Raw genomic sequence first — 26507 nt, forward strand, 5'->3', positions numbered from 1 at the left:
TCTGGGAGAAAGACTTAATTTAGACATTGTCCAAGTGACATTTACATTCAGGTACTTTGTGGACTAGATACAATTAGATGGTTTGTCCATAAGATATTTATCAGTATTTTGTTAACGAGTATACTTTAATAGTTTTCTACATTACACAGCTTTACTACTTGTAATATTTCATTTATTCTGTTTGATTGTTTTGCATCATTGTTAACTGTATATCTTATTATCCTAATTTTCATCAGTGGGACTTAAAATCTTTTGACTTGTTATGTATTCATTTATTTCCCATGGCTAAACTTGATTTTGGCTACTTCAACGTTTGTGATACTAGAAACCTAATTTAATCCCAGTAATCTACACTTTATTGTTCTGCCCAATAGTGTCCACTTTATTGATAGCTGTTTGCAACTTTAAGTCAAGATTCTCAAATTCAAGACCCAACCATTCAGACTAACCTTGGCTCTAAGTTTGTGGAGGTACAAACATTTTTTCTGACTCTGAGTCTTTGCACACTTCATTCTGTGGATTATTGGCTCCTGCTTACTTCCATCCATTTGAAGTCCAGAGACCACACTACTCTAACAAGATGCACTATTAAATAGGATTCCTCATGATAGAGAGAAGTCTCTTCTTACTCTTCTCAATACCTCATTCAGTGATGAGTTCTTTTCAACCTCAGTAAAGTTTAGCTTCCTCTTTCATCTTCATGTTTGGAATGAATAATTCTCACATCCATCACCTTCCAATCTCTGATCTACCATGGAGTGTTCACTCCATACCACCTTTACTGAGGTTGTTAAGCTTTGTCCCACTTTCCTCTACTTCAGCTGGGATGGTGGTTGTTATGGTGCATTACAACATCTTCAAAGTGGTCACTTATATCATAGAGCCAGTGGTACCAATTCCAGGTCTCTGTGCTCATGGTCACCACATTATGATTGTAGCTTTCCATTTTCCTGGCTCCCTAAATTTCGTGTTAAATTGATTATATTCTTCCAAGTTTCTCCTCATGGAGTGGCCCCTCATTTCGTGAGTGTCAACACTTCCTACCTACATGTATGGCTTTAGTCAGTTCCATTGTCTAAGCCCAGTCTCTGGTTGAATGTGTTACATTTTTCCTTCCTGATTCATCAAGCCTTTGTCCATGTCTATTACCACAGATAATATATCTTTTGAATTTTTTCTCTTTCTCATTGTTTCTGCACTTCCCACCTTTCCCTATTATTCACCCAGTTGTTAAATAAAGACTTCTCCACTTCGATTGTGTCTAGCTATTGGGTGACTTTACTGATTACCCAACATTTCATCTGGCTTCATTTTTTTCCTTTCTTTTCCCTCCTTTTATACTTCTTTGAATTGTTTATTGTGATCTAAATGTGGTTCTAAATGCTCTTTCCTCCATATAAACTTTTGTCTTCATGTTCTATCTACGTGCTTTTCCTAAAGACCTTCCTTGTAGTCATAGTTCAGCTACTTATGTCATTAATGTTACCCACACATTATATCATCCCTCTTATGCCATTCTTTATCCAAACTGGTCCTTCTTCTCTAAGACCTATGCCAAAATTTTAAGTGTTTTTTACTCTCTCACCTTTTCTTAACCTTCCATTTTTAACCTATATTCCCATTCCAGTCCTGATCAACTTCTTTGTCCAATTCATTCCTTAAGATGATATATGGCATGTACGGTCTCCTTTGGGTTCACAATCCCAACCTTTTATTCCCTGGAACCATTCCATTTCCAATGGCCTTTTCCTTTTATGCTTACTGGTTTGGTTCATCAACTTCTGTTTGAATTTATCTCTGATAGGTTGCCATATCCACAACATCGCATCACATTCATGCCATTACTATGTCTGTTGCTGCATGCCTTCACTGTCCTTTAAAGGAGATTGTTAAAGCTGGGATGTAGACTACTTGTACTTTTGTCATTCATCATCTTCATGATCTCACACATGATCTTCCTACCTTTTCAACTATACACACATTCTTTTGCCTTTGACTGGATAAGTCTTCTCACTTTTTTCGTTTTCCTTCCAGCATTCCTAATCTTCACCAATACTATAAGAATCCTATTCTCCATTGGGTGTCAGCTGGTAAGCTATACATTTCATAAAATTTTAAATGGACAAAAGGAGCTTATTATTTCATCAAGGATGTCCCTTCCAACTCCCAAATATGGTCACCCTTACTACTCATGTATGCATTCAATCTTTTCTTAAACTCAGTTAAATTTTCTTCCTCAACCACCCTTGAAGACAGCTAATTTCAAAAACCGAAATTCCTTGTTTAAAAAGTAATCCTATCTAAATTGTAAATAATTCCAACTCTACCAAAGTTTCAATTTATGCTCCCTTATTCTACTGTTGTCACTGCTAGACATGAAAAAGTTTCAATGATAAATATTATCAATACCCTTAATAAACTCAATCACTTAATCAAGTCCCCTCTGAACTTTTCCTCTCTGGAGAATTCAAGTTCAGATATTTTTAGTCTGTCCTCATAGGACAATCCAGCCATCCCAGGTATCATGTTAGTGTCTCTTCTCTGAATCTTCTCTTACAATTCAATATCTTTCTTGAGGAAGAGATACCAAAACTATATAAAGTACTCTAAATTTGACCTTGAAAATGATCTATACAGTGAAACAACAATACCTCTTCTCTTGTATTCAGTATTTCTATATATACTACTACAAATCCTATTAACCATATTGCTAGCTACAATACACTGCTTAGATGACTTAAGTGAATTTTTCTATCACAACATCATGATTTTTTTTTACGTGCAGTATTTAATATATTCGTATTTAAATTTTAAGAATAATTTGAATTGAGAAAACCTACACACATCACATTTCGAACATGTAAACATCTGCCATGTATTGGCCCAATACATTAAATGATCTAAATCTCCTGGTAAGTCTGCAGTATTTCTGATGCAGTTAGCAACCCCCAAACCCTTAATGTCATTTTCAAACTTCAAAATTTCATTACTCATTCCAGAATAAATATCATTAATACTAGTCACAAATAGCAGATAATTCAGTAAAGAGCCCTGAGACACACCACTTGTTAGTATGACCCAGTCAGACCTAATTCCATTTATTACTGTTTTCTATCCAAGTAAACAACATTCCTCCCAGAACCACATATTTAGTTTTTGTAGCAAGATTGTAAGGCATCTTATCATCAGATGCTTCCTGAAAATCAAGGTAAACCAAATCCATGGTATTTCCTTAATTAACTCTTTCAGTGACATCCACAAAGAATGTCACAATATTTGTTAACCGAGACTTTCCCTTGCTGAAAGCATGCTGGCTCTTTCATATTATGTTAATCTGCTTTAAGTGAATTTGTAATGCATCTTTAATTACACACTCCAAACACTTTCCAACTACTGATCTAAGATTAACTGGCCTATATATCTCAGGATGGCTGGTATGAATATTAACACTTTTACTAATAAAGCAGAGAAGAATGTTATAACCTTCTTAGGTCATTTTCAGGTTAATCATACCAGTTGTCCTGAGATACATTTTTACTTTAAGTGGGTTTCTCATCATCAAGAATAACTGGCCTATGATTGCCTGGGAAATGTTTATCACCTTCTTTAAATATTAGACTATCACCAACTTCCAGTTTTCTAATACTCTTCTACTACTCAATGACTTATAAAAAGTATTAGGTTGTGGTTCATAAACATAATCTTTAAGTTTCTTTAAAACTCTAGGATAAAAGTTGTCTGGTCCAGGGATTTATCAATTTTCATATTTCCCAATTTTAGTCTTACAGTTTCAGAACTTCAAGTGATATATTTTACATTAAGGTTTTCTCATACATTAAGTGCTCTGGTTTGTCCAATAAGTTTAAATTTATTGTGTTTATTTTGTTTATCCCAAATATGATTGCTTAAACTTTACTAAACCATACTGGAACTATCCTGTATTTTATGTATAGAATATGCATGCCATGTATACATATCAATTTTTTTACCTTAAGTTCTTACCACATCTGTTCAAGATCACCTGCCAGCTTTTTAACCAAATCTACAGAACTAGATCATGTTTCATTCCATCAAAATTATCTTTACCAAAATTTGGAATTAGGATACAATTTGTCTTCAATTTTACATGTAATAAAATACCAAACCTAATATTTCCATTTCTGCATGTACTTAAAAGCTCACCAACCACAACTCTATCCTACTGACTTTGGAAATTAATATTTAATCTAATATAGATTTCTTTATTCTAGGTTCTGTCACCAATTGGTGTTCAAAAGAATTCTGAAAAATTTTCAAAAGCCTATCCCTCTCATTGTCAGAACAAAATTATCCCAATCGATACCCTAAAATTAAAATATCCCATAATAACATCTTTTCATTGATATCCATTAACACTAACCCAAGCTGACTCAACCTTATTGCTGTTATCTTTAATATATTCTAACTCAACAGAATATAGTTCACTCCTCACACATAAAGCTACTACTCCCACTTTTTTTTTCAATATTCTGTATCTAGTAAATAATCTGTAGATTGGTATTTCAAACAAATTTCCTTCATCAAAATTGTTCAAAGTTAACCCAGTCTCACTGATACCCATAATATCAAAATCATCAGCTTTTCCCAGATGGGTATTGATAGATAAAATAATAAACTAATTGGTTGGAACAGGTCCACCTCACATGGGATCATTTCATGATGTTGGAGTAAAATAGATGCCTCTGTTCTCATTAATTACAGTTGCAGAAGGTTGTGTCTCTGCTTCTAGAGGTGAGAGTGGGAGACTTTGTCCAAAAAATATAATATAAATCGAAATTACTCTTCTTTTCTTTCTAGAATGATTTCAAATTGTAATATGAAACTATACTCATAACAGTATACATCCATTTACAATTAAACTTTACTTTTCTCCCCCTTTTGACTACCCTTTGAACTGTAACTACTATTCGTGCCATTATAAGTTGTATCACTCAATATGCATGTAGCTCACATTATGCTATTGAATTACACTACCCATGAGCTACTACCTAGTTGCTTGCATTCTTGTCTTGTAAAACATTTTTATTACATTATTATTACTATTTATTTCACCTAATCTAATCTTAACTAACCTTACAAAATCCCTATTTTTACATTTCAATTACCTTTAGAGTATTGAATAAAGAATAAACAGGAAAAACAAGAAATAAAGTACTTACCCAATTTTTTTTTTGTGTGTCAAATGTTGAGAACACTTAAGCATATTTTATAGTAATGATAGCAATGAACGAAATATTTTGTTAATTAACTAATGCACCAAAGAACATAGACTAATAACATGCAAAAGGAAGATAAGTTTCTCAAACAATTACAATATTTCTGGCATTTCTACCTATGCAACAAAAGCTGTTACAAATTCATCCAAGTTATCTGTTGTGATTCCCATGGTAACAAAAGTTGTATTGTAAGAGAAACTGACACTTGTCTGTAACTTAATACAAAATGTCATAGGATAGAGATCAAACCTTGATATTCTATTAGTTATAGGTAAAATATAATTCAATGTAAAAGACAACTATTAACAAAAAAGAGGATGTGACAGGTGGGTACAGCAAGAGGGGTCTGATATTCTATGACAGCTTTGTAACCAAACAAAATTGAAAATTATGAAAAATTATGTTTTGTCTGAGCAATCAAGATTTTATAGTGAGTAACTTTAATTTTGTACTTTATGAATGTGTGATGGATAAAACAGATGATAAAAGATGCCTAGAAAAAGTGTCACACTCGAAAAAACGCAGTATTTTTTTAAATATTGCCCTGGAGAATTAATATCTTAAAACTTAAAGAATTAAAATATGGATTATTAGTTGAAACTTTACACTCTGTTAATTTATTTAATGATGTCAAAAAAGCACATTAATAAATTTTGAACATAAGACACTAAAACTTTGTTTCATGCACAGTAAAGGATACCCATGGCAAAAGGGTTAAATCTCTAATTCATATTAACAAATTAGAAAACAGAAGTTTATCTAAAACAAACAAGTATAAACAACAAAAATCAAACACAAGTTAAAAGTGATATTAATTTGTGATTGGTCATGGTCCAAAGTTTGTTACATGAAGAATGATTTAAAAACACATGTCTATACAATAGAATGCCAACTGAGAAAGTTAGCATAGTGTTAGAGTGGCAGAAGTAGTCAGAAATGCTAGTAATAAATGACACAATATGATTGATGGAGGGTGGTCACATGATCAGCACATGTTCTGAAATGGTGAGAAAATAAAGGAGTAGAAAAGACTGGTGCACTGATAGCAAACATTTTATAGCAATGCTTAAAGGGCAAACCAGGACTGAGATAGCTTTGGGTGAGAGGAAGTAATGTTGTTTTGGAAAAGACATCAGTAGAAAAAGATATTGCAATGGTATAGAGTAATTTGCCACTGCAACCAGAATAGAACAAAAAATAATAATAATACTTTGACAACCACAGAAATCCAAAGGGTGACTTTTAAATTACTGAAATACAAAGTTGATAACTTACCACACAGTAAATGAAAATGTGTGAGGCTAGGACTTGAAATTAATGTTAATGAACAATACAATATATTAATTCAGAATAATAAATATTTCAATGAATAAATGAATCAGGAGTAAAAAGCGACAACAAACGTAATCACAAAATCACTAACATTTAGTAATAATCAGTAATAATATTCTTCATCAATATCTTGTGAACTAACTTGTGAAAGCTCAATGTAAGATTTTCATTCACTTGTTAGATCACAAGATTACAAACCGTGTGACTGTAATTTTCATAATGTACAACATTTATGATATCTGTACAACACCACCAGGGAAAACTGATGTCAGTTTCATATTACATGCATGTGTACTCAAATTAAACATGATCATTTAGAAGGTGAGCTATTATTTTAATGCAATTAAAAATTCAGAGATAAGCTGGACAATAGAAGGAATAATAAATGAATGCTAACAAAACCGTAACCAAATATAAAAACATAATTTATTATCTCACAGTGTTGATGAAGCCTCTTTCTTGTAACTTTATTATACAAGCTACATGGTTTTAATTTTGTCACGTGAATAACAGTGTTAAAAAATAAGTCATGACAAATTCACCAAGTCATCTCCAGAAACCACCAAATGTAAATGTTATAAAATTCATATTAAATTATCCCATTCACTTTTCACATTTTTTAAATAAATTCTCTCAATATGATCCAGGTCATTATGACCAATCATGTGACTTCTTTTTAGTAATGTAAAATAGTTTTTGATTTAATGATTCAAACTTTCAATATAGTGTGTATACATTCACAACTTCTGTAGTCAAAACTAATTTTATGTTATGCCTTTAGTGAGAATCTTATTCATTTTGCTCCTTCCTCTTGATCTGAAAGGCACTACAAGTAGTAAATAATACAACAAATAAATATATGAAACACAATGATATATCAAATTATTATGACTTTTTGAAAACAGTCCATCTAGTTACACTTCTTTAATTCAGACTGCTGAGATTTAATTAAAATATAAAAGTATGTATATCTTACATTAGATGTAAGACAATTATGGTAAGGTACTCATGATGACTCAATCTTATACTTATTTTATTAATCCATATTCACAATGTTAAAACTTTAAGAAAACATAAATTTTTTATACCAAGCAATCAGAGCCATATTATATTCTCTGAGTACATGTATCTTGACTGTGTAAAAGGATCTGAGAATGGTATCTGTAATAATTAATTTAAACTCAGCTAAGCCAATACAAATTTAACAGGTGATTACAAACTGTTCATTAACAAGTCCCAAAATTGTTTTATAGAAACAGCTGTTTAATATACATAAAGTTTGTTCAATAATAACTGCTATTCAAGTTTGATAACAGCTGATTAGCATGTGTCATTTTTGTTCAACAGGAACTGTTGCTCAGAAGTAGTACCAATTGTATGTGTAAAGTTTGTTAAACAAGAACTGATGTTTACATTTTGTACTAGCTGTTTAGTATGTCTCATATTTACTAAAAAACTGATGCTTAACTTGGTAGTGGCTGTTTATCTTCTTAAGATTGTGCAACATGAAAAAATATTTAAATTTGGTAAAAACTGTTTGACACATCAATAGACGTTAACGACCTGTTAACAGGATTAAACGTAATGTATTTCTATATCAGTTCCTGTTGAATTGTCAGAAACATGTTAGACTCAACATAGTTCAAGAAAAGCTAACATAAGAATACTAACTTGTCAATAAGAAGTAGTTACACACACCATTATTTCTTTTACAATGATATATATATATATAGATAGATTATTTTTCAACTCTCCTTTCATTAACCACAAAAGGTGTTAATATTACTTGAAAACCATTGTTAGCTACATAACTTAAATGTTTTTGTTCTTTGCGTTTAAAAAATTTGAACATTAATGAATGATGACTCTGTTTACTAGTGCAATGTTTTTCCAGTTATCTGATGTTCTGAACACAGGGTGAGACCTCTTCTTTCCATTTCATAATAAGATAAATATTTGTTTGAAGTTGCTTTATTTTATTTGCAATGTATGTTTCTTTCAAGTGCCAATTAAAACATCCCTTTACAATTTATAAAATAACTACTATAGAGAACACTACGTTATAGATTTCAAGAAACTTACCATTGGAGGACTACAATATTATCAGTATAAAGTTATTAATAATAAAAATTCAGTTAAAATAAATAAGTTATTACAAGTAAAACACACATTAACACAACCCACATTTCATCATCCTAAACATCTTTCTACAGTTCTACAAGCATCTTCTACTGTTTCCTCAGCCTCTGTTAAACCTTCTAAGGGATCCACATCAGGTTTGGTTTCATACCTTTTGAAGTCAAATAGGTAGCATCAAATCTGCTCACATTACAGAAAGAAACAAACAGTTCATATTAGACATTATCAAAAGAAAAAATATTCAAAATTGTAATTTAGCTTCATAAAATTTCCATTCTTGTTTGCAGTTTGATGGATAAAAGCTTACAAAAACACATGCATAAAATAAATATATAATATTTACTTTCTTTAATAAGACCAAACTTTACTAACCTCTGATGAATATATATTTTGGATATGTACTACATACAAATTAAACATACTTCACAAGCTTATTTCAGATAAAGAATTCCAAAAACTAATGAAGTGTTCTCTTTAGTAGAACAGAATATCACCTCGTCTTTACGGTTAATAGTCTCACTAAATTTTGATATACCTTTTTGGTAATTCAGGTCATGTTTTTTGTTTGTTTGTTGTTTTTTACAAGAAATACAAAGACAGTTAAGTGAAGATACTGAATAACAATATTAACAGAGAATAACTTCTGTCTTTTACAACCAGCTGTTCCAGCAACTGATGTCATTATAACTATTAAATTCAATACATGTGTTCTCTGACACCCTTATACCATTTGAGTTACTAAACACTGAACCCACTGACCTATCTAATGTATGACAGTAAATTAACAGTTTGTAGTATAATAAAGTGTAATTATTTATTGAGACTGTTATTTAAAATGTAACTGTAGATTGGTGGAAAAATAAGAGCCTTTATAAATGCTGACAACTAATAAAACACATAGTAATTCAGGAATAAATCATTAACACACTGATTTTATTTTATCTGTGAATCTCTTGACCTCCTTGTAATCTGGAGTTATTTATGCATATCTCTGTCAGTAGAAGCAGATTCAAGTGACAAAAAGTGTGAATTAATAACTGTTCTGCATCTAGTTAAGTAATGTTGTTTACAATACAAAAATGTTGTACCTCTTTCACCTACATAAGGCAAGAATGGAAAAGAGGGATAAGAAACACCATGATGCAGTAAGGGTCAAGTTGACAACTGTATGTATCAAGGTCTTTGCAACCACAACAGGCACACAACAAAGAATTATGACAAGATTATAACTTTGTATGTTTACACCTTTGACACTGGAAACATCTGAGAAGGTTAGGAACATATGACTATATTTTCTAGTAGTAGAAATATCATCTCCTGATAGAAGCATGATGATGTGGTGATGTAAATGTCAAAATTAGAACACTGGTCAGTTACATAATTCTGTCTTCAAAAGTGGAGATGTGTCGTAAAGCAGAAATTCCTTTGCTAGAGAAACCAGTGAGTATCTCCAACTCTAAAATGTTTTTTTAATAGCTCTCTCAACAATAACTCCTCATGAAGAGTTCAAAATAGCATGGGGGATAACCTCAATAGGAATTTTGACTTCACAAGGAGTTTGCTAAGATGTGGCATAAATGTTTCAATCAAGATGTCTCAAGAACTTAACTTCTTGTCTGACTTGAGAGGGACAGCAAATCCCTTAATCTGTTCTGGACAAAAACATGTGACATTTGCCCTAAGGATTTGACAGTATAGGAATGTAAACTTAGAAACATAGGTTTCTGTACGTAGTCACTTACCAAATAAGGAAAGGAAAAATATTTTGTGCCCTCTGACACTATCAACCCTGGGGTCTCATGAAGGGACATATTACAATACCAACAAGGACACTATACCAATGCCAGGGATTCATGAGCACTGTACCCAAACACCAGCATCAGACAATGTCTACAACACCTGCTCAGAATCCCCAACTCTGATACTCAGTTGACTCTAGACCAAAGGACTAGGAAACTGACCCTAGAAGGGCCACACATTGAAAGGAACTCAAGGCCAAAGTGGTGTGTTGCAGTACTCCAGATACTATTCATCAACCAGGATTCTTTCCCCTCTTCACAGGTCTCCATACTCTGCACATGCATGGGCTGATGTTCAGATCCCAAAGGAGGTAAACTAAAATAAATATCCTTCACTAGAAGTCTCCAAACCACACAGAAGAATCCATCTTGAGAGATTTCCTATTTCAATTTCATTTTGTAACCTTGGTCAACTGATAATGCTATCATAACTGTTACTCTGTTTTGTGAACTACATTACAATTCTAAATGTCTTATATAATTTTTAACTTCTTAAACCTATTACATATGTGGCATAACAAACATACCTATAATAAACTTTACAGTCATATTAAACCCTACAAGACATTTTAATTAACTGAAATTTTCTACAGCATATTTCTAAAATAATAAACACGAAGTATGCAAAATAATAAAAGAGAAATATTAACATTGTATAAATTACTTAACAATTAATGTAATGATTTTCAGTGTCTTGAAATTTCTAATAACTTCTAACACAATGTTCATTATTCTATTGTATCATCCAATATCAGTTATTTTAATACAGAGTTTTCCAGCCAAACTTAAAACTCTGAGGTAAGTTCACATTAACACAGATCAGAGATTGCAACTTTTCTTAATGCAACTCTTAGAAAAAAAAATTATAAAATTAATAACAATAAAATTAGTTTCAAGTCCTTATTTATAAATATTTACATTTTTATATTGCTATTATAACTCAAAGCCTTCTTCTTTTAACATAAAATATAAACAATAAATTTACATATTCCCTGATAATTGTTACAAAATCCCTCATTCCCAGATCACTTACATGTTCCTTTTCAATCCTCAGGCTAACAATCTTCAACCTGTATCAAAGTGAGGGAAGCAGCAGTGTCCAGTGCATATCATGGAGTACTTCTATACCAAATGTTCCACCATAAAGTTGGCAGTTGTAAGAACTGTTAAAACTGCATAAACACATTGCATCTTTAACAAGTTTCTGATTTGATCAGCATAAGAGGGATGTAATTTTTGTCTTATAACTAGCATAAACAAGTTAATGGTAATATAGAAATACTGTAAGTACGTAACATTGCATTTCATGCTACAACAATCTGAATGAAAATGTAATGAACTGAAGTATGTATTCAGTCAATATAATTAAATATAGAACATCATCAAAAACAACCATGTACAGTGTAAATGTTTAATATACAACTTCAACCCTTCTATTATTGTAATTTAAATGTTATGCAGTCTGTTTGCACCCTAACAGTATCTATGAAAATTAGTTGTGGAGAAAATAATTCAACCTACCCTATAAACTAACCTTTGAAGCTTCAGAACTTGATTAAAATAAACTATAAGTAAAATATAAAAAGTCTCGATGAAAAACGATCTTCCTAGTTATAAAGTTTAGCATATTCTGCAAGTCTATAAAGAAACTACACTTCTATAATATTATATATGCAGCTAATTATGGTTGTTTACTACATATTACTGGATCTTTTTACATAATTATAAAAAAATTTGAGTAATGTCAAGATAAACAAAATGAAAAAATTATCTATTTTTCTAATGACTTGTAACAAGTTCCTTGTTACATATATTTGAACTGCTACATTTCTAGTCATTAAAACACAATGCATGATAACACTACTGCTGAAGTAATTCAGTAAAAAATATGTATTAGATAGTTTCTCACAAAAAGTACACATCAAATGAAAATAAGCTCCAGATCAGTTGTAAAAGCAATAATTTTTAATAATTTAAATACAAAATACATAAGAGTGCATATATCAATACACAACATAATATTTGCACAAGAGCTAATATTAAATTCTTAAAATATTGAATTTCTCTACATTACTCTATTAAGTTGTAGTGACATGATCAGCATCATTTATGAGCAACCTCAATGGTTTATGTGAAAAGTATCACTCACAGCATGGTCTTCAGAAAGATCATAAGACCATGCTGTGTAAAAGATATTACAGTATACATATAAATAAAGCCAAGCAAGATCAAGACTTTAATATACTGGAAGCAAATTTTATGAAAAGACAATTTCATTAACTATACAAATAAAGATGTATAAATGTTTGTTGTGATTAATTTTTATAGTACCAAGCTAACAGGATTATGGATATTCATCTCTTCAGTTATTTTCATAATGTATTTTATCTTGTTAAAGTGAAAATTTATGTTAGTATTTTCCTACACTGATAATGTATTTCTGATAGATACCTCCTTACACAAACTAGCTTTCCCTGACTAGTACTGCTCTCTACTGGCTCAAATTTTCAAGACATATCACTAACCCTGTATCTCCTGCTCATGCATGCTAAATGCACAAGATCATGCAGCAGCTCTCTGAATCTGAACTCATTAATCACTTCAAGATCGATCAGAAGACCTATACCATATATCATTGGACATGAGGAGGCAGGGTAGGAAATCCTAGCTTCCCATATGATATCTTACCTCCTAAAACAAAATAAATAAAATCCCACACTAAACTGGTGAAAGTCTAATACAGAAACAGGATGCCCCTAAAAAAAAGTGCTCAAAAAGACCAAAAGGCATGAAATTAAAAGCAAAAACAATGCACCTCAGTGGGAGATAACACCACACCTGATTCAGGTATACTCTTCACTCTTTAATGACACTACTGTGAACTTAAAAGTTTGAAACATGAAGGAATCCCAGAACATGTATAATCAATGAATGGGACTCCTGGGTGTTGAGTGGCTAGGATAGTGATAGTTCAATCTCAAGCAACACCAGACAGTATCTGGAATGCTACATCAGATCTGCAGTAGGTAGAGGAATGCCTGCTTTTTCTCCTTGAAATGGGAATTCCTAAAGAAGTTGAGCTTCCACATGAGAATCCATAATCACTTGCATGATATCCAACCCAACTAACACCAGGTTTATTTAAAACTGGCACCCAGCAGATTGCATGAAGGTGGAAAGCTCAGGCAAGATGGTATAAACCTGATAGAAACAAGCATAGCACTTTTGGTCTGCAGTACAAGGAAGATAACTGGTTGTAAACAAGTGAGAAAATATGCAGTATCCAGCTACAAACAACACAAGATCTGCCAGGAACTGACATCCAGCCAATGGTAGGAAAAGGAACCACAAAGGTGAGGTGCATCTCCAATCTAAAACCAGTTGGCTACTGGCATTCATCATTCACTCTACGGTAGGAGGAAGGAAACAAGCCAGCACACGAGAACTTACTTAGCTGTACCATTTCCAACCCTAGATCCAGCAATAGTTAGGAGAAACATCTCAGTCTGAGAGGCAAACTGCAATTATAGATGTTTGATATATACATGACATGGTGGAATGCTTCATTTAAAACCTGGTGACATCTGGGATTGATCATCAGTTCCAAAGTAAGAACGACATCAAGATAGAGAAAAAAATATAGCACAGTGCAATAATATAAAATAGATGCAATCTTAAATTGTACATCAGGTCAGTACTAGGAAGTTCCACATGCCATCAAAACATGCATAATGCCACCCCTCTACTCTCAAATAAATGGTGTGATTCATTGCAGGAGAACAGGCCTCCATGATACAACACTCAGGAACTGGTAAGAGCTCTCATACTCCACTATAATAAAGCTTGAAAAAATGAGCATTGGAAACTCAAGAGGACCAAGTAACTGGAAACAGTGTAACAAGCAGCCTTAAAATTCTATATTGAAAAGCAGAGCTACCACATTGATAGGGTATATCAACAAAAACTTGGAGGCATCTGGAATTCTAAATCAGGTCTGCAGTAGGAAAGACTACAATGTAACTGACAACCAGTATTCCCACAGGATGGAGAGTGCTTTCCAAAAATAAAGTATACAGGTCAGACTCCACTTGCCACAGAGTGAAATCCATAATATAAAAACAAAAATATCCCTGAAAAGCCACACATTTTTGAAAAACTGGTAAAATACCAAAATGCAAAAGTTGAACAAAGAGTAAAGAAAAATGAAGTAGCGAGAATAACTGAAAATACAGACAAATCTATGAGCAAAAAATAGGATGTATGTGCAGTACCACTTCCAATTAAGAAGTGATTTGGTGCACATGTTGAAAGAGTGTTGGTTACAATAGGAGTTATGTCAAGCTTCCATTAGTGAAAAGCTGCTCCATGATCATTTGAATATGCAGAAGCAGGATATTAAAGGATAATGGCATATGTTAAACATTTGTGCTGATAGAGAGCAATACTAGTCAAGAAAAGGTATTCTGTGAGTGAAGGTAAAATATCTTATCAAAATAATATATTCTTCTCACTGTTTATGACCAAAATACAGTTGATATAGTACTATTTTTTATATAAATAAATATACTTATTTTAACATCTACACTTGTTTCCATACAGCACTACACAGTTTACAAACAAAAATGTTACATAGCTAGTATATGTAAGTGAACTAGTTACCAACAAGCAAATACTGTACAGTTGTAAAGTTTTACTGTAGTAATGAAATTAATTTAAAACTACTCATTTATAGTTTTGATACATAAAATAAAGATTACTGAGAAATAAAGACAATATATAAATTAGCTATGATTGTTCAATTAATACACTAAATCTCCTGGCTAAAGATCTATAAATACAGAATATTAAAGAACATACACTGAAATAATGAAATAATTTATAAATAACCACACAGCTACTGCTGCATATGAAGAAGGTGGTAGTTCTATATTTGCCATGTCACAGATGTCCACTGAATTACAGTGGCAGATTACTTGAAACCATATTTGAGCTCATTAGCTTTATTAATTGTATTTTGAGATAAGGCACAACAACATTATACAATGCTACATTAAAGATATGTTCAAAATATCAAAGCACATTGCTGTTACATTAAATAAGGTTCAGAATGATGAATACAATATTGGTAAAGATTTGGACAGTAAGATGCTTGACAGTTATGCAAAGGAAAAATTGAAAAATGTAAATGGAGCTCTTATATTCATTACTTAGTCAATAAATTGCAACTAATTTACAAGGGAAACAACTGAGCTTCAAAGAGAAGAAAATAACAAGTGAGAAATTTCCAAATGTTGTTGCAACAATTTTAAAATATAAGGTAAAATGTTCACCCTTTCTGAAACAAGTTTCATAAACCACCACTGCAGTTTAATCACTTTGTACAATGGAAGTCCCAAAACCAGATCTTATATATTTCTATTTGCAGTTTTGCAGGTACAGCTTATAACCATAACCTCTCTGGTGCATTAGTGTTTTCATCATTTGGAATGATCCATCCAAAGTGAGAGACCAGGGTAAGAGAAGTAATCTTCACTTACAAATGTTGCAATAAAAAGCCAATAAAAAAGGATGAATAAAATTTTTTGTTTAAATAATGGTAAAACTGTTCTAATTTTTATGGTGAAATAAAACTCATTATAAATGAATTCATTTCCAGAAACAGATCTAGGTATTCTGGTTGATCAGTATGAAGTCGTTTTAGTAATGAGCCACTCCTAGTGGCAAGGCAAAATAGGATTTTTGGTACTGCGTGATTTCATCACCATCTTCAATAGTCACTCTGTTGGCTGCTTTAAAGAATTGTAGTATAAACTTAAATTTTGTTGCACACAATTCCACTTTAAACCTTATAAGTTAAGATCAAGGCAAAACAAGTTATGAACCAGTGTTTAAAAGAAGAGCTTTACCTAACAAGTGTTTGACCACTGATAGCAGAAATTGTTTGCACAGTGGCCTAAAATTCTAGAGCTGTATGGTCACTAATACTATACACTGTACTGATAGAATGAAGTACCCTCACCAATGTTTCTCCAACAAAACCAGTGTCAATTTTCCTTGCTTCAAAATGATTGCAATTCTTTTCTATCTCTGCACCAAGCAAATTTATAAGTGTTTGTTTGCATCTTTTAAACTGTTTTGTTTATAAAATCTCCTTAAGATTGTTATTATAAGCTTCTCTGTATCTTGTGCTAAAAGTAAAAGTATAACTCTGTTTAATATATAATTAAGTGTTCTAAAGGCTTGGCAACAGAAATGAAACAAGCAAGCTTAGCATGAAGCAGTTTATCTCAACAGGCCAACTTACCTGTTTCTCCGAGATTCAGTTACAGATATGTAAAAGTTAACTGCTGGAAGCATGTCTATTGCACTTTCAACAACAGCAACACTGTCAAGCCACTGATGACAGCAACAGGACATTTGGGTATAGTCCACTTCCTGTAACCATGGTGAAACTGTTTCTTCTCACTGGAATGTCAAGGAAGAAGGTATGAAGACTATTTATATCCAATCCTGAATCTTTCAAACCTGCTTTCAATCTGTGAATTGTTTAAAGTACTCTCAGTTTAAGACAAACAAAACTTACCACTTTCAGAACAAAGTTGTTTACAGACATGTTTACTGTTCAAGTAATGACTAGCTCCTGATAGTTCAGTGATATGTTTATGGCTCATAAAATGAAAATAATAAAACATGTTTTGATACCTACAATTGGAAAAGAATGTATACTGTGTAACTTTGTGCATTAATTAAAAGTCAAAAACTAATGCAATTACATTGACATTGTATCAGTCAGTAATAACCCATGAGATTAATAATGCAAATATGACTAATTAATTCACAAAACATAACAAAACGATTCCTTTTGACAACCAAGATGTTCATTTTCAACAGAGGTAATAAAATGTTTCCCGTGTCTTTTACCTTTAAGTTCAAGTTGGTCCAATAGGGTCAACATTCTCTAACAGTTATGAAATATAAAATTAAAAGCTGATTAGAAGAAGAAGAAAAAAACTAAAATAATGTTCCATTGCAAATCAATTTCAATGCCCTCACTTTTTTGGTTTTTTTTGTATATTTTTAAATATTTCTTTGGATTTTCAATTTTGTTCAAATTTAATTTTGTGTGAAAACGTGTAATGCTAAGGCCAATTTTTCAAACACGTTTGAATGGCAGTAGCCTTCTCCAAGAGTTTGGCTTGCACAATAGAATGTATCCTTGTGTGTGTAGTGTACATGGAATATTTAAACCAAATGTGGACTTTCTCTTCTATACAAATAATCTAGCTTAAGCCTAGATTGAAATATGTTAAATGCACGTAATCAAAACTTTATAAAATCATGTGTTTATAAAAAAAAAAAGAGAGAGAGAGAAACAGAGGACCTTCAAGAACTTTCAGAATATTGGCTTGATCATTTGACCTATTCTTAACTCCAGTGGCTCAGTAGTAAGTATGAAGGCTTATAACACTAAAATTTTAGTTTTAATGCCTGTGATGAACATGGAATGAATAATCTGTTGGAGAGATTTGTGCTTAACCACAAATAAACACTCAACCCTCTCATCCTGGATATGCTCCTGTTCTTGTTCCTTTAACTGAAAGGGATTGTTTTGTTTGACCAACATAAGCATAATTACAAGAAAAGGAATGAAATAAATAGCCAACTTGTTATAAGTGTCTACTTGACCTTTCTCTTTGCTATGTTCATTTTAATGTTTGTTCATTGGATTTTAATTTGTTTCGATGTTATTCCATTTTAAACAGCCTATTTCTGATTTGTTATTAAGGAACACTGTGGAATCTTTATATAACAATCACTGCTTAATTCCTCTGCAGTTATTTGCCCTATTTATTACTGTTCAGTTTTAATGTTTGCAAAACAGCAATATTTTTGGAGTACTTCAATTTATCATGGGAGATATATATACAGGTGGATACTTTTGGTTTACAATAGTGTTGTTTATAACTTGCCATATGACTACATGTAACCAAAACACTGGAAAAAAAGAAAGTATGGTTATAACATTTTTAAAAGAAGTGTATGCCTGAATGAACTGAATTTAATTTTTCATAACAATATTCAATATCATAGTCTCTAGACTCTACATATAAGGATGCCCAAAGTACTCAAAAGGCATATTACAAATATACATGTCAAAAGTCAACAATGAAAATAGTTTTATTTCAAAAGATGATTGTCATTTACTTTCATTTATTTCTTTACCCAACAACATTGAAATGAAACATGTTGCATTCCTTTCAAATACTTAAGTAATCAACATTAATTTGTTTCCTGTGGTTGACTCTTAGTATCATAAAAGTGGTTTTGCAATATACCTTTTGTTTTACTTTAAATAACATAAACCTGGTTATATTTTATCTCCAACATTTAATAAACAAACCATTATCACATGTGGACGTCTTTTTAATTTATGATTACTCAAGTCTATCTTGCAGTCAACATCACTGTCCTTTCATTTGGAGTCTACTGGTTGTTTGTAAGTAAATACTGATATGAACGTTGTAGCCAAAAACTAGTTTAATGCAAAGAATACTCAAGTAAAACTTTCAGCCAGAAATTATCTTACCATCTTTTAATTATTTAGACATATTTGCTGCATAATCACTTAAAAGTGCAATGACTAATTTATTATCAACTTATATATGAATATTAGAAATTATATTTTGGTTACAAATTGCAAAAAATCTAATTTGCAAAGGATGGGACAAAAACTATCAGTTCTGAGCTGAGCATCTGAGTTGTTTGAAGACACTGATCAAATGTGGAAACTGTTTAAGTATTCAAGATAAACATATTCATTAAAGAAAGACTTATATCTGATGATTATGATATGGCCGAATTATTAAATTCTGCTTTATGAACAGTTTGATAAAAGATGATTTATAACAAAGTTTGGAATTTTCTTGAATATAGCAAAAATTGACCATGAAGTTACAAATTTTCCATGTAAGAACTTTTTTTTTATCTTCTATATTATGGTAACAAAATATGCTCCATCTGTGACATTTGAAATGTCTAAGGTGAACATTCTCAGTATTTTGATATAAATACATTATCATTAAACAAGGACACCCTGTAAAAATACTTTTCAGCAATTCAATGACAAGGCCTTATGTCAATTGTTATTCCAAAAAACTATTATATATCAATTATTATCCCAAAAAGTATTATAAAAATTTGCTCTGTCCACAATGCACCTTTATGTTCTATGTAGTTTAAATTTTTATAAATGTTTCTTTGTAAGTCATAAATGCTGTGCCAATGTATATAACAGAACAATTATTATGTCACAAAAACTATCAAACATATGTTTTGCATTTTGATATTTCAATACAGTAGTCAAATATATAGTTTATGCAAATTATGGCTGAGAAAGTAATAAATTTGCTTTGCCTATAAAAAGACTCATCAAAGTATGATGCAGTAAAACAAATTTTATCATATGAATTACAGAGTTAGGTATAACTTGCACAAATCATGTGAAATAATACGTTTTTTATTTTCCTTTCATCAGTCTGGTGTTCTGCTTTCAAAAAGAGGAAAGCCATTATTAAATATTCATAAACAGGTAAAAGTAAAAATTCAATTACTTTCCATTGGAGCCACAAACTTGATTAAAACATTCCATAGTAATGTTTGTTTGAGAAACCAGAAACTTTTATTCCTATGCTTGATTAAACATTGTTTTTTCAACACACACCTTCCCAATTTTAAACATTATTGTTTTGAGAAAGACAAAAAAAAAGTTATTTAGCCACAAATATCTTAATTTTACCTAATATTTTAAAAGTGGTGATAAAAAGATTTTTAAAATACGTAAGTTAAATAGTGAAACTTATAACACCTATAATAAATAATACACCTATACAAAAATGTATAGGCACACTATTTAAAGGCTGTCACATAAATGAACTGTTCACATTTTACTGTGTTGTACTGCTGCTGCTACGAACTTACAGCTCATGTTACATCAAGAAGAGAAAAATAAATGAACTTCATTATCTATATCTTCTCTACGACACACTATGGCTCCCATACTTGTGGACCTCAAAAGAGATGGGAAGGCCCAGCAGGTGGCCTGATTCTATGTGTTTATTAAAATTTAACAAATTTGTTATAATTGAGGTTTATGTTAAGTAACCATGTAGAACGTGTAAATGTGTTTACAGAACAGACATTTGATAATAACAATATTTTTGTAGGTGTTGTAAGTTTGGCTATTAACACTTTTTATCATCACATTTAAAATATTAAGGAAAAAGTAAGAAATTTGTGGCAATATAACTGTCTTATTTTACTTTATTAAAATAAAAAAATAAACAATAAAAATAATATGGGAAGGTGGATATTGTGTAGACTAAAGACTTAATCAAGCATAGGGATAAAAGTTTCTGACTTCTCAAACAAATATCATTATGGGAAGTTTTAAACAAGTTTGTGGCTCTAATGGAATGTAATTGAATTTTTACATTTACCCATTTATGAATTTTTAATAATGACATCCTTGTTTTGAAAGTAGAACAATAGATAAATATAAGGAAAATATCAGCTTGAAAAACAGATTTTATTCAATATGATTTTTACAAGTTACATTCTGCTATCTCTCTACTGTATAATAATTATTCTACTACATTACTTAGCACAGTAGTTATTACTGATAAACATTTAAAATATATAAATTAAATAGTCAAAATGTTAGTTGCTGAATAGTAAAACCTCATGCTCTTTCCAGAAGCAAAAGAATAAAAGAATTTGACCATGTACCAAGAAAATTTCAAACATTTGCACCATGTTGATGATGAAGATGAAATTAACTCAAGTTGGCATTTGATACAGAAACACTTATTATGAGAAAATGACTTTTAGAGGTTAGTAAAAGTACTTGATAAAATATAAGCAACATTTTTATGCCATGCTTATTTTCTCTGTCAACACCAAATGTTATCCTGTATTTTTTCAGGTATGAATTTATCAAATATTTAATTTAAAATTATTACCACAGACCCAATCAAGAGGTATAAGTATCTACTTTAGTTTTATGAAGAGAAAATTGAAAAGAATAATTATACTGTTGATTTGGAATGGATATTCAGTAACACAATAATTCCAGAAAACATTATGATGCAGTAGTATAACTGGATGAAATGTACCAATTACAAAACCAATACCAAAGCTAGCTGGAAAAAAAAAGTTATTCAAAGATGCACTGTGGACAGAACAACTTTTTTGACAATGGTTTCTTGGGAATAAATTTTGACATCAGAACTTGCCAGTTTATTGTTGAAAATTTTTTATCAATGTTTTTAATCAAAACTAATGTATTTACATTAAAATATTAGGAACTTTTGATTTTGACACTTCAAATGTTACAGATGGAGCAGATTTCATGACCATAATCTAAAATAATGCATTGCATAAAAGACTGCAATGACAGTATCATCAACCAATTTTTGTTACATGAAATAAAATTATAAACTTTGTCATATGATGGTACATAACATCTCTTACCAGACTTTCCACAAAGCATAATACAACAATGCAACTGTGTTTTTTTGAAGTTAAGCACAAAGCAACACAGTGGGCTAACTGTGCTCTGCTAACCCAAATTGCAGAGTTATAAATCTGCATACATATCACTACACCACTAGAGTGTGGCAGATATCTCCTAATAGGTCCTACTTCCATCCCTACATTTGTTTACCCTTGATGTATTGAAATAAATCCTCATTGTTAATTGTTGCATATTCAGCTAACCCATTTTCTTTCATACATCCTGTTTTATACTTGGGCCTGCTATGGCCAGTTGGTCAGGGAGCTTGATTTGCAATCTTAAGGTCACTGGTTTTAATCTCTGTTCCACCAAATATACTTGTCCTTTCAGCAGTGAAGGCATTATAATATGAAAGTCAAACTCACTATTCAATGACAAAAGAGTAGCCCAAGAGTTGGCAGTGGGTGGATATGACAACTAATGCACCTAGACCTCTTGTAGCTTTAAGTGAAATTTCAAATAAAATGAACCAATCTTTGATATCTTCCTCTTCTGTTTGATCAATTATCTTCATCTTTTACAATTTTTTCCCTGCTGGGACAGCTGTAAGTCCTTGGATCTATATTGCTAAAACAAATAGTTTAATTCCCCTCAGAAGACACAGCAATTAGCCCAATGTAGCCTTGTTATGATAAAACACAATTTTATCATCTTATAATTTTCTTATCATAACATCCAATTTAAATTTCTTAAATTTGTTATACTTTTCTTGAATTTTATTCCTTATACCTTTTTGACATAACTCTGTTTTTTTGCCTGCAGCCACTTTTTTTTGTCTTTCTATAAGGAATATATTTATCTTTAACATTTAAACATTTTCCACTTATAATCAGTGTTTCCAAATAACTCAGATGCTAAATGCACAACTGTCAATTCTTTTCTCATACCTTCCAAATTGGGTTTTTTGCAATTTGTAACCATTTCTGATCTCTATATTCAAGTTGCTAACCAATTAATTTTTACACACTAAGTACTTATGTTTCAATAATTGAAAAAAAAAGGAAAACAGTAATTTTAATTAATTAATTACCTTTACGAGTTGTGATAGACATACATGAATCCATACAACCTTAATTAATTTAACATGATGGGAAATCATAATGACAATATTTAAAATACTAAAAACAACTAAAAACAGTAATGAATGGAAACACTAAGTCTGATTAGTTGATTAATGACATTATACTTTTGATTAAACAACTTAATTACCCAGCTCTACTGATAAGATAATTTCAGACTGAAAGTTTCACTTCAGTATTCTCTGTATGAAACTAGTTTTTAACTGTAAAGTTCATATCCATATTTTCTTACAAACAACCAGTAAGCTCCAAATGAAAGGGTATTGATGTTGATTAGAAGATACACCCATGAGATCATAGTTTAAAAACAGGTCTATGTGTGATGATGGTTTGTTTGTTAATTGTTGGGGATAAAATATAATCAGATTTATGTCATGTAAAATAAAACAAAAACCTGTATTTTGCAAAATAACTTCCATATTGCCAAGAGTCAACCTTGGAAAATAAATTATGTTGATCATCTAGCTAATCAGAACTACTGTTACATTGAAATAAACTTCTATTACATGCTATAACTTCCAATAGCCTGAAACTGAGTAAAATGATAAGTTAGAAGATAAATAAATGTCAGTATGTATCCAATCTATGATACTTTCCAAGAATGATACAGTTTCTTTTTAAAAACAAATACATTTGAAAAAACAATGATACAATTTACAATAATGGATATTACATACAATGATCTATGTATAAAAGTTTTAAGAACTTACAAACAATATTGAGTCTTCTATCTAGACTGGAACTTCCCTGATATCTCACTGAGGATTCATGACAAGTGAATTAATTTTGAGTTGGCATAGAAACAATTCAATTAATTCTGTTCTTTTTTTCGTAAAAATACAATTGTCCAACATGAATTCACTGAAGTTAAATGGTTTGTAATTTTCCAAATCTGTAAATGCTCCTAGTCAGTTATCCGAAGTTAATAAGCATTATAACAATTGGTTATAGCTTTCAGGGTTTTCAGCAAACCAACCATAACAAACCCACAATATATACTGTCTTATGGCACATTGTATTCCTTGTATATAATTATAGCTGTGAGGGGATTCTCAAGTTCAGCTTATGCATCAACACAGATGATACACCAATGTTTACATTCACACACATAAATTGTTTATTTTAAGTTCAAAAAATTTCTACGGTGTTGGTGGATATGCATGAATTTTGCAATACTGATTTAACAGTACAAATTATGTGCACTTCTAAATATAAATTTAACTTAAACATCAATATTAAGTAGATATGTGATGATAAATTCATCACACTTAAGAGGGCAAAACCACATGAAAAGAATGTTAGGAAACAAAAATTCTCTAATTGAGGTGTAATATATATTATAACATTTGTCATTTATTACCATACTTATGCACTGACAGTACAAAAGAAGTCACTAATTGATATATTTTGCTGATTCACACACCAGCTAACAACAGTTGCTTTCTGACATATTTGTTGGAATTAAATTAACCTCAATATTTTGTTTCCTCGTGTAGAAAGACGTTTGTGTTTAAAACAACTCACTGTGATAAAATTTGCTATACCTTTTGTAAGGAAACAGACAACTGACAGGTTGTTGTCATGATTTTACAGAATACCTGAGGAACTGGAGAGCAGAGCATAATGGATGAGATAGGCTTATGAGACCATAAAACATATTCATATGCAATAACAGATTGTTTGTTAAATGTAGAAAATAAAAGATAATCAGATTTATATCAAGTAAAACAAAACGTGTTCCAAAACAACTTCCACATTGCCAAGAGTCAGCTGCATGAAAGAAAATAATGTTGATTGTGTACAATATTTATAATATTAACAATGAAACAATATCTTAGCAACACAGATAATTAGGAGGCATTTTCCATAACGTTCAAGTTACTACTGCAAGCAAACTTTTAAGATATAGAGACGATGAAGTTCTTTTTGAAAACATTGATTTTTATAGCATTATATGCTGTAATAATCGCAATGCCTGGACACATAAAACTTAAAACCTGAAAGTATTGTACTTGGCGCCCATAGGTGTTTCCGTGTGCCCCTGACAGCTATAGGATCAAAAGTTATACCTTTGAAGATAAAAGATAATCAGATTTATATCAAGTAAAACAAAACGTATTCCAAAACAACTTCCACATTGCCAAGAGTCAGCTGCAAGAAAGAAAATAATGTTGATTGTGTACAATATTTATAATATTAACAATGAAACAATATCTTAGCAACACAGATAATTAGGAGGCATTTTCCATAACGTTCAAGTTACTACTGCAAGCAAACTTTTAAGATATAGAGACGATGAAGTTCTTTTGAAAACATTGATTTTATAGCATTATATGCTGTAATAATCGCAATGCCTGTACACATAAAACTTAAACCTGAAAATATTGTACTTGGCGCCCATAGGTGTTTCCGTGTGCCCCTGACAGCTATGGGATCAAAAGTTACACCTTTGATGTTTTCAAGTATTATTGGTTTGGCCCATGCGGTGTAATAGCAACAGATGATGATAAAATTCGGGTAAACAAAGCCACGGGTGATTTAATTATTTATAAATTTGATTTTTCTGATACCGGTGTTTACAAGTGCGTTATTGAATACTCAAGAAACTTGGATATAAAAGCACACAAACCAATTTTCATCACTCATTTCTTGGAAGGTAAATGCTTATAAGAATCGATTTTGGTAGTGCTTAGAAGTTTAAAAAAAAACTTCAAATTATGAATCGGATTCCATCCATTTTTACTACAATTTATGTAAAGTGTTATAAGTTCGATATATATTTAAGTATTGTACATTAATTTTCCAAAATCCATGAAATCACCTTTCCAACTACCTACATACTGCTCACCACCATTGTTTCCGCGTTAAGCCTGAGGTGTGAAAATGTTGAAAATCAAACTCGTCTGCAGATATAAATTTATTATTACGAAATAATTTTTGGTTTATTATTATTATATACAATAACTAAATACATACATTGATATGAATAAATTTAATCAAAAGCATAACACAATTAATGAAATTACACATTCCGTGAAGTCAGAAAACGAGATAACCTTATGTTAGAAATTTGTTTTGTTGTTTTCTTTACAAGTCTTGTTTTTGTTTGTTTTTTGGAATTTCGCACAAAGCTACTCGAGGGCTATCTGTGCTAGCCGTCCCTAATTTTGTAGTGTAAGACTAGAGGGAAGGCAGCTAGTCATCACCACCCACCGCCAACTCTTGGGCTACTCTTTTACCAACGAATAGTGGGATTGACCGTCACATTATACGCCCCACGGCTGGGAGGGCGAGCATGTTTAGCGCGACGCGGGCGCGAACACGCGACCCT

The 26507-nt window shown here is 31.4% G+C and overlaps 1 long non-coding RNA gene across 13 annotated transcripts; it reads right to left on the reverse strand.

Annotated features, from left to right (window-relative positions):
- Positions 1-6994: 6994 nt before the first annotated feature.
- LOC143237260 (uncharacterized) lies at positions 6995-26075 on the reverse strand. Of its 13 annotated transcripts, none has more exons than XR_013019958.1 (5): positions 23887-26064; positions 16830-16990; positions 11559-11697; positions 8772-8877; positions 6995-7413 (listed from the first exon to the last, which is right to left on the reverse strand). It is a non-coding gene; the product is annotated as an uncharacterized LOC143237260 (long non-coding RNA). The 13 variants fall into 13 exon arrangements; XR_013019951.1 differs by having other exon boundaries at positions 6995-8906; positions 23887-23934; positions 25998-26040; XR_013019950.1 differs by having other exon boundaries at positions 6995-8906; positions 25998-26075.
- Between the last annotated feature and the right edge of the window lie 432 nt (positions 26076-26507).

Source organism: Tachypleus tridentatus, chromosome 13 (genome assembly GCF_004210375.1).
Source record: "Tachypleus tridentatus isolate NWPU-2018 chromosome 13, ASM421037v1, whole genome shotgun sequence".
Lineage (NCBI taxonomy): Eukaryota > Metazoa > Arthropoda > Merostomata > Xiphosura > Limulidae > Tachypleus > Tachypleus tridentatus.